We start from the raw sequence: 9,692 nt of genomic DNA, 5'->3' as shown, positions 1-9,692 counted from the left end.
ATTTAACAGCAATAACAAAGGACATGTACAAAAAATAGGTTGTTTGTCAAAGGCAAGCAACTATTAGTATTCAAGAAGGTTGCCTACAGGGCTACCAAGGACCAAAACTGATTCGGATCTCATACAGATTACACCTCCTTTTCTTTTTTGCATGCTGGTGCAATTTTGAACAACTCAAAAGTAACCTCTTGCTTGCATGATACGTTTTAAACTATTCAAAGGCAACCTCTTGCTTGCATGATATGTTTTAAACTATTATGAATCCTAGGAAATTCAAAGAAAAGACAAGATTCTTTGCCACCCAAGCCTACCCTACTTACTCTATTGGTGCTTGAGAGATAGGGCTTCCCCCAATTATGAGGTCAATCTTTCCCACTACATCCACAATCTCAGCAAACTTATCATCAATAAGATCTCTACTAGACAAAATAAATTTTGTAATGATAAAATTGATTGGAAAGATGATGATCTCGAAGACTTCAAAGACCTATCAAGACTTTTCAAAAAGGTAATGACAAAAGCTTGGGATAATCAACACTTCATTTACTATATGCTAAGCAGTTTGCATTGTTATATTTCTTAATTATCTAAATCATTTTTTATTTTTAACGAACTTTGTTTATTTTTTACCTATGCAACATATTTCATACGACCATACTCCTTATTTCATCAAGCAATATGGGAGTCTATCTATTTGGCCAACCCAAGCTATGAAAATATTACATTATCAAGCAAGAAAAAAAACTTCAGACACACAAGACATGGAGATGGAGGAGTCGAAGTAAAAAGTTTATTATAGTTTTTTCAATAATTCTATAAATAAATTTGGCACAAAGTCAAGCTTAAAGACACAACCACATCATGTAATACATCATCTTTGGTAAAACCCATACAAATGGTTACCCAAAAAAGAAAAAAAAAAGGATATGTAAACTCTTATGCAATGCAAGGATTTTAAGCATTGTTATTACAAACTAAGAAAAGAAAAGGGAAAAGATGGATTTCAAGAAACCCTTGACTCAATAAGATCTCTAAATTTCAAGAGCTCATATTTTCTATAGCCTAGAAGAAGCTTCAAATAAAACAACTCCTACATATGGGAGAGTGATAGGAGCCAAGAGCTACAAAACATCCAACTCTAGATACACTATAACCAAGCATGTAGTAAAAAACTCTTATAGATTCTTCCTTCTCTACCAAAATTATCTTCCCCACTCCTCTTCTGAAAACTTGAGATTGAATTACTTTGGAAATAGCTTTTAAAACCATCACTAGTAAACTTGGAGAGCTTGACAATCTACTATAATAAATTGTAATAGTTTGATTATTCAAGCTTCTAATATAATAGCCAAGGCCTTGACTTCTTCCAAGCTTCAATGGCCTGGATCTCATGGATCTTGAAAGAAAGTTATCAAGGCCTTCACTTTGAATTTACATAACAACAAAAAATGTTTCATTTTTTTATAAATGAAAATTTTAAATTCACTTGTCCATTAAACATAGCACAACTCTAACATTAAGCCTAATGAAAATCCTAGAAATATTTTCATATCTTCGGGTTTTCATCATCTTCAAGAAGCTTCTTGTTGGCTATAAAGATTTATTGAGTTCTTTGGCTTCTTCTCTAATGGAGGCTTCAGTTTTTCTTCATACCTCATGTTTTCAATGGTAAGTATTTTCTAGACCTCTAAGAACTCTTCTTCTATGGGATGTTTTCATACTCCACAATCTAATTAATACATGAATATAAGCCTATGGAGCTATCTTGGAAATTCTTCCCATCAACATCAAGAGTTGCTACACAAAAGATTGTATGTCTTTTCGAATTAAAAGACATTGTGATTGATCCCTATAAAAAGGAAAATTTGTTTCACACTTTCTAAATTCCTTATAAAAAAGATTTCACTAGGTAAGTAAAGTTATTCTAGGAGCATTGGTTGCTTGAACAACATTAGTATAATTAACATAATTGTCAATTGTAAGACTCTTTGCATGTCTAGTATAATATTCCATGTACACTTGAAGTTTATCTTAAAGATCTTCCAAGAGCTCTTGCAAATCAAAATGAACATTTTGCATGCCCTCATGTAGTTAAACTTGGATGAGTTTCCTATCTTTTGAAGAAAATCAAAGAGTGTATCGTCCCTTGTATCCTCAAATGCTTCCTTTTCCGTTTCTTCCAGAGAGAGCCTTCTTTTTTTCATTTTTATCCTTCCAAAGAAAGACTAAAAGTGCAAAAACATCCATGGGAAAGAAACCCTAGCACATGGCCTTATGAAATGTGAAAACACAGAAGAAATCTTCTCTCTAAAATACCACTTGTGTTTTATAAGACAAGTGACTTTTGATATTCACCAGCAACATGTTGGATAAAATGCAAAATCAAGCACAATAAACAAGTTAAAGTACATTTAAGCTCGTGTTTCATAAGAAAGAGAAGGAAATTTGTAAATTTAGTTGTTTATTGGATGAAACGTGAAATCTAGACATGTGAGGAAGATTGTGTATAGAAGCACTCACTTTCCACAAGATTTGATGATGTGATATTATGCTCGTTGTAGCAAAGGTACGTGGGTATATGGACGATGCACCACAATACGAGAGGCTTGCGTTAAAGATTGGTGGAGATATCAGAATATTGGGCATTAAAAATAATGAGGGTGTGCAAGGTTTTGCTTCAAATAGCTTTCTCAAAGTAAACATTCCAGAAGAGAGCCTTTTCTTGGAAATTGTGCTGAAAAGGATGCTTGTTGACCCAAAAAGGGATCTGTTTTTCTTTTTCTTTTTTGAAGCCTCTTATTGTCTCACATGTGGAACTATTTTCAAGATGTAAGGTAGGGGGTGCATCATCATACGTGCAATTAAATGTCACTTAAACAAATATTCTTAGCTTTCCTTTTTTAAAACTAGAGATAAATCTAACCATTTTATTCAAACTTTTCAAGCCAAAACCTATTTTATTCCTCCATTCTTTGATGAGAACAAATCCATCTAGTGTCCAAAATCTTTAATTTTTTTATTTCATTGTTATATTGAGAAACTATCCTTGTCTCTTTTTCTAGTCACCTATGTCACATTTCATAAAACAAGTTTTATTTTTCCCATCAAGATCTTCAAAATCTTTGATTTATTGTGTTTCTATAAGAGGGCATGCAATGTAAGGTTTTTTTCTCAGCTCCAAAACACTTATTTTGTGTTTCATAAGACAAGTTTTTTTTCATTCTGTTGATGTTGAATGAAGCATGAAATGAGCTTATTTATGAGCTTACAAGCACCTATTTCACGTTTCATACATCAAGTAGAGTGCTACATGCAATATATCAAGTATTTCTTTAATTTATCGATGTATTTTTGTACTCTAGATCTGAATATGCATCCAAGTATTTTGACTTGAGGTAGTTTACAACAAATGAAAGATTTGGGATACTTGTTCTCCTTTGAGGTTTTAGGTCACCTTTTTAGCTCCCTTTGATCAACTCCTTATGTATCAAGGAAGGATTTCTCTATTTTCAAGATGTTTCCAAATTTTCTTCTAAGATACAACTAGAAACATTTACTAAGTCTAGGAGCCCACAGTTAGTAGACATGAGATACTCTTAAGTGAATACCTCAAAAGTATGGAATAATGGTGAGCCTCAACTAAACTAGAGTTCCTAGTTTTTCTCTTGCTTAAAATGTATCTTTGATCGAAAAATTATGAGATAAGAAGATGAGGTCTTCACAAACAAGGTCATGATGGAAGGCTATTTCCACAAGATGAACATATTTCAATATTTTCTAATTAGTTCCATGCTTTCATTGGTTAAGCACCATTGTACAAAATGTAACAGAGGGTTGTTTCATCTTCTTTGGAGCAACTTTTATGTATTTCATACATCATATTCAAAAACTTTGTATTTTATAATATTACGTCGGATTTTCTTGTCATTGTAGTTGGTGAAAAATAACCATGGCTGGAATAAAAGCTATTGCAAGAAAGCAAAATGTTGGTCCACGGGGGCAAATTGCTCAAATGATTCAGCATGCCTCTCCAAGCCATCTAAGCCACGATTAAACCCAAAATAAAATTTTCACCTGTGACATATCGTAGAGAGATTTGAAAGGCAATGAAGGCTCTCAACAATGTAGTTTCAGAACTCTCATTCCAAAGACTTTTTAAGGAGAATTGTGATGATAAGGACTATCTTAATAGTTTAACAAGGATAGCTTAAATGGAACCCCAATTGTTCCCCCCCCCCCCCCCCCCCCCTCCCCCTCCATGTTGAAACACTGCAAAACCTTGGAGATATACTCCTACTGAGATAGATAGACTAAGCCTGTCGACCTATCTCTGAGTATTCGCATGCCAAGAATGTGATTTGCATCACCAAGATCCTTCATGTCAAAGCTACCATGAAGACTTTGCTTCAGTGAGTTCAAGGCATGAGTATCCTTGCCAGCAATCAGCATGTCATCTATATATAGCTTGATTGAGTTTTTCTAGGATCCATACATTTGTGCTGCCCATGCACACAAATCGATACTCATAGACAAGGACATGACCATCCTAAGAAGGTTAAGATATAGGTTCTCTAAAATTGTAGCATCAATTTCTCTTACTCATGAAAAGACATACTATATTCTAAATGTGCCACTGTATAGGAAGAAAAAGGTAGATAAAAGTCCTAGAATTCAGGATATCACACAAGAAAGAGATAAGAGACTGCATGAGAAGAAGAAAAAGGCCATAGGAGAACATGCAAGAAATGGAGGAAGCATGAGGGAAAGAAAGTAGAAGAAAAAGAAGCATAGCAATTAGAATAATTAGAAGATTAGCTCTCTTAGTATGCTTGAAAGGATTAATATAGAACACTTCAATGTCTATTGATTTTTATATTGTGACATAGATAAAAGAGGTGATATTGTTACTTTGGAATCAATGTGTATTATGATCCTCAAGGGCAAAAGGAGTGAAGTAGACAATATTATTCTTCTTATTGGATTGAGGTATAACATGCCCAAATTTATTTGTCGTTAAAAAGGATATTCTTTCAATAATATTTTTTTAATATGCTCATGATCTTACTTCTTTTTCTAGGTGTATAATGCACGAATTCCCTTTCAATATACAAAAAATTTTGAGGTGTTTGATCCTTTAACCTCCCATTACATGAGGAGAAATGAGCTTGATGTAAGTGGATTTAAATATCGGTTCAATCCAAATGACTTTGACACTTTAAAGCATAAAAAATAAATATTTTTCTTCTCTAATTTCAAGAGATTTTATTTTAGTAAATTATTGATATATGTTTTTAGTTCTCATTGGAGCCTGATTGCAATAGATTGCATTGACAAGCAATGTTTTCATCAAATTTTTGAAATGAAGCCATTAAAATGCTAAGATGTCAATTATATAATCCAAGGTCTCCTTAATCATTTGAGCTTTTTAATTTGTTGTATGTACCCTAAACTTTCTTTTTATATAGAGGTGTTAAAAGATCCATTGAAGTGCTACAAAGAATACCTCCAACGCCTTCTGATCTACTTGCACAAATGGAGTATACACAAGTTGTGGTGACGGTTTGATCAAAATATATAAATTAGCGTAAACAAGGTCCATAATTTTACTTTGAGTTATTGGGTATAGAGTCCTCATCAAGATGATAGCCATTCTTTTGGTTGAAGAGTAATTACATATGTTAAAAGATTCGTTGAGTCTATTTATCTTAACAATCATAAACTTATAAAAGTATTGTGAAAGATGCCTAACATTATGTTAGAGTTTCACTGAAAACATAGTCCATTGAAAAATAATGGTAAACTAATACTCTTTTCTTTCAAATGTATAAGAATTTTTCAAAGATTGTTACAATAATGAGCATGTTTGATATGTATGAGAAAATCTTCTCAAGTACATAATCATCAATTACATATAAGAAGGCCAAGGTGACAAGCAGGCCACAAAGAGTGTAGAACTAGACAACGAAGAAGAGATTCCCACAACTATAGCAAGTGAGGGTGTGGCCTCAATACCTAAGGCAACCAAAGCATCAAAGAAAGGCAAGAGCACTCCTAAAAAGGATGTCCCTTCTCCTAAGAAATATCCTTGCAAAAAGAAATAACTTTTTGAATTTGCCTTGTAAGACCTCGTATATCTACCATAATGAAAGATGATGATGATGAAATTTTAAGTGACAACCATTTATTTACAAGCAAAAAAGTCATGATCTATCTTGCATATCTCATATTGCCTTCTATCCTAGCATCCCATCCATCATCAACAAATTGTGAGGCATGAGGATATACGAGTCTCTTCACTAAAAGCATAGCCTTTGATCTTCTTATCTCGACATTATAAAAGAGATCAACAAATAATTGGTAAAGGCCACTCAACGCTTGTAAAATTAGGAAAAGGAAGGATGGATATTGCTCCCCATTGGCCACATCGCATAGGGAGAATATATGAATAGTCATTTAAAAAATATTACATTCTCTTCTACTTATTTTTTTTAGTAATTTCAATTTAGAATCAATTTTCATTATCATATGATCCTAGATATGTCATTAATGTAAAGTGGCTGAGATCATATGCCATTAATGAAAAGGATATCATAATCAAAATTACGATATGTTAAAAGTAAATGTTCCTAATACAAAATCATAGGAATATTGTATTGTATTTTTTACAAAATATTTCTTTGATTTTTTTAAAATGAAAGTTCTGTTACAGAGGCTTTGCATCCATTGGTCTAGAGCACTCTCTCTACATCTTGAAATGCATTTTTGGGACCTTAAAACTCCCCTAATGGATATCACTTGCTCCTCCACACATTCATGCCAACATGGTATTTTCAACATAAGAATATAAGATACTAGAAAATCAATTGACCTGGAAAGAACAAGAGCACATTTGCTTCCACTATCTAGTGGTCTAGATGAAGTCATGAGGCATATGCCTAAAGATAAACAAAAGGAGCTTCGCTTGATTCCCTCATTCTACACTGATTATCATAGGGTAAGCAAAGAGGAAGTTGAAGCATTAGAATGGAAGTGAGAAGAACAAAGTGTATCTAAATAGAAATGATATGCTAGCTAAGGTATAGTAGCCAAAATTAATAGTTGATTACTCTATCATTCTACATTGGCTATTCTAGTGTAAGCAAAGAAGAAGTTGAAGCATTAGAACAGAAGGGAGAAGAACAAAGTGTATTTGAATAAAAATGCTATACTTAGCAAAGAAGGGCATTCTAGACTTCACTACATGATTGGATATATATAGCCCCTACATCCTTAAGAGTACTCACAAATGTTCATGGTTTCAAACTTGTTGAACCAACCATGAAATATCCCTTGTATGAAAAACTCTTTTTAGCGAAAAAGCTGCATGTGTCTAGTAAATTGGGACCAAAAAGCATTTGGCTAGCAAATTGATACCAAGAAAGCATGGTACTTAAAATCAATGCCTATGGTTTTTTGCCTTACCCAACACCTACACATCCTTGACCGTTATGCTATGCTTCGATACAATCCTAACTTCATTGAGTGGTTTGGTTCAGGGTTGAGTGACATTGAGCCTACCCCGTCTTCTCCTTCTGGTCCTTCACAGGTTGCATCCTCATCTAATGATGCGAAGCAAACTGATCTAATAGATATTCCATTCAAAGAATTGATTATATTCCTCACAAGGAAACAAGAAAAAAGAGGTGCATGAGTATCTCAATCAAGGGCTGGCACCTATTGAAGAAATTGCAAGATATTAGCTCTAGAACAATTAGTACCCTTAATTCAATAGCTCAAAAGTCATGATCAATCTAAACAAAGCCTCCAACTGAATTGAAATGCAACTTTACAGTCAAAATTCTTTACAAAATGGCATTGGACAGATGGGGGATTCACTAGTAATGAGGAGACGTCACCTGCGTGCAAGAAATATATGAAAATACCCCTTATCTACCCCCTATTTATGGGACCTTACCTTATAAAATGTACCTTCCTTCCCTTAAATAGCCCCCCTCCCTTACACACACATGGTACCATACGATAAACCCTAATGGACCCCCCAGGATTGGACATAGCTCAAAATGAGAACCATATAGTGATTGAATGCCTTAAAAAATTGAATGAGAAATTGATTATACTTACCCGTGTTTATACCCAAGCCAATATCGGCATCCTAGCTAAGAAACACGTGACATTTCTCAAGAGCATCTTAGCAAGCAATACAACAAGCACATTGACAACCTTGTGAAATCAAGGAATATTGATTTGTTTCCACATTCCACACATGCTCTATCCCAAAACCATTAAGAAAGTGCAAGAACTAGAACAGAAAAGAGAGGAACAAAGCCCATTTAAAAAATCTTGGTACCCTATTTGAGTTTTAATGGCTACAACTAGAAGTTAGCTAACCACTCATTCTAAATAGAGATGAGTTATTTGGAAGTCCCAAATTGACCCAACATATGTAGCTTCATTTTCACACTGAGTATTTGCTGAATGTGATGCATGGAGCTAATTGGAGCAATCTTATACCATTCCCTCCTTAACCAAAACCTCACAAAATAAGTGTTGCATATCACTAGTAAAGTAGGCCAAGAAAGAATGGTAATTCATGTGGTTACATATATTCTCTATTGTATCAAGACACATGCTTTCTTCATACCCATACTTCATTACAGTACAATTAAGATTTCTATAAATGATTCATTTTGAGGCAACATGATGTATCATCATCCACTTAACTCTTGTATATACATAATTCACTTATACATAGTTGTTTTATTGATTCTTTAGCTCAAAATTTGCACCAACCAAGCTGAAATCCCTCAACTTAGGGTACAATGTTATATCTTGTGTGAGGGTATGATACAAGGTACAAGCTCTAAACTTTTGTTTTAGAGGTATGCTGACACAAAGCAACAAACTTATCATCAATACTTTCTAGCTTTTGAACCAAAATAATCTACTACATTGTATTGTCAAAGTTTCACCAAGCAAATGCATGAACATGAAAATCACATGTGAAACAGCAAAGTAGTGAACATTCAATACTTGAAGATGATACTAGCACCAAGAGCTTTCCTAAAAAACTCAAGTTCTAGAAGCATCAAGATGGAAAATCATTAGAACATCAAGCTACCAAGATAGTATGAGAGACTCTAACAACAAAAGACAAGGATATAAGAACGAGTGCAAGTCCTAAAATCCAAGAAGTGTGTAAACCCTAAAATGCAAACTAGGTGCCACCTTAGAGAGGGAACCTAACCATAGCCTTAATTCTGACCTATATAAGAGTGGGAGATCTAAGTTGTTTTTACGCTTTTGATGCATCCATGCTATGAAAGATCTATCAGTGTAACTATTGAGCAACCAAACATTTCGTCCATTCTATCAACCTATCTCCATTGTTGAAAGTGAGGGACAAAGTGTGTGTGAGTGAGACATATATTGAGAGAGGCACCAGATCGGAGCTCTCTTTTTTTTGTTTTTCATCTTCTTTCCATTCATAGTAAAATATTTGAGTTTAAAGTTACGTGGGAGGTTATGAGATTGCAAGAGAGTGAAGGATTGAGTGTGGTGAAGCTCTTCTTCTTTCTCTCCTCCTCCTCCATCTTCTTCTATCATGATAGGCATACTTACTAGTGGAGCGATGACATCAAATTGTGTTGCTTGGATCGTGGAACCATCATCGAGCCTTCAAGCTTTCGTACTAC

Source organism: Lygodium microphyllum, chromosome 9 (assembly GCF_053477565.2).
Source record: "Lygodium microphyllum isolate KBCC chromosome 9, Lygodium_microphyllum_v1.1.10, whole genome shotgun sequence".
NCBI lineage: Eukaryota > Viridiplantae > Streptophyta > Polypodiopsida > Schizaeales > Lygodiaceae > Lygodium > Lygodium microphyllum.
This window is presented reverse-complemented; position numbering follows the sequence as displayed.